Source organism: Meleagris gallopavo, chromosome Z, assembly GCF_000146605.3.
Source record: "Meleagris gallopavo isolate NT-WF06-2002-E0010 breed Aviagen turkey brand Nicholas breeding stock chromosome Z, Turkey_5.1, whole genome shotgun sequence".
Taxonomy (NCBI): Eukaryota; Metazoa; Chordata; class Aves; order Galliformes; family Phasianidae; genus Meleagris; species Meleagris gallopavo.
In genome coordinates this window covers 46116707-46117918 of record NC_015041.2, presented here as the reverse complement: position 1 = coordinate 46117918, position 1212 = coordinate 46116707, and the positions used below count along the sequence as shown (strand labels likewise).

At 36.8% G+C, this 1212-nt stretch overlaps 1 protein-coding gene across 1 annotated transcript in view; it reads right to left on the bottom strand.

Moving 5' to 3' along the window:
• RIOK2 (RIO kinase 2) overlaps nucleotides 1-1212 on the bottom strand; it is a 28697-nt gene that overhangs the window by 11933 nt on the left and 15552 nt on the right. The gene's annotated exons all lie outside the window — the stretch shown is intronic.

Below are 1212 nucleotides of genomic sequence, written 5' to 3'. Positions count from 1 at the left end.
AAAGAAAGAAAGAAGAAAAAAAGCTTAATAAAGATATATTAAGCGGTAACCGTGAGGCTGTTCCTCCATCACTAACTCCAGTAAATGGAAATGATAACTTACAGCCATCCATTAGAGTACTTTTAAAACAGTTAATGGATGTTTTAAAGGAACTCTGTGAAAATAAACAGCAAAGATTTCCATCACCCCTTCTGTTCTGAGGAGCTGAATCAAACGGGACAGCCTTTGTGTATTTTTGGAACCCATTACCCACACAGACTTAAGGTCATGCATCAGAAAGAATCATTCACTGTGAAAAGTTCAAACTTAAAAGCCAAGAAGTGTGCACACATCTTAGGCAAAGAACTGCATCTGAAATACCGTTGTCACTGAAGCAACCTCTTTATAGATAACAGCCTAGAAACATACAAGGATGTTTTTTCCCCTTGATGTTTGAAACAGAAATGTAATTAAATTAACTTAGGTCACATTTCTGCTCCAGATAAAATGAGTTCTATCTGCATCAGAAAATAGGATTGCGTATCTTGATTGCAATCACTTACATCTAAGATTTAATTGGGCTTCCTTCTGTCACCAGGCTTTCCCACAGCTGTGATGCTTCATGTAGCATTTATCTCTTGCATCTTGTCACTGGCTTGCCATGGCTTTAAGGACATGTACAGATGCTGGTAATGTTAGCTTTCGTATTGTAACAGCAAGACCAACGCTAGAAGCTTTCAAATCAAGAGCGTGCTTCAAGACAGAACAGAGCTTATAGTTCTTCAATTAACTACAAGCTGAGTATCAGGTAAAAGGGGTAGAACAGATAGCATCAGATGTGTGCACATCTAAAGTATCATTCAAATTCCTCATTTTCCCCTGGCAAATAGAAGATTTGGAAACTACAGACTGATAACTTAAACTTCACCAAGTTATCCTTCTGCAGAAAGGCTCCACCTCACATCTTAAGTGCAGATACATCAAAGCATTTCATCTTTTAGGCCTTCAGAGCCCCAGGATATAACATAAAAGATATGGTAATATTTTTGAAAAGAGAAGGTCACTGTTCTCATTGCTATATATAAGTTACTAAAGGAATTAGATTTACTGGTAACTGCACAGATACATCCAAAACCCAAGTAACTGCCATATCCATACAGCACTTACTACACTTCTTTCTGGGCAAGATTTTTATGTGAGATTACTTAGAATGAAAGTTAAAAAAAAAAAAAA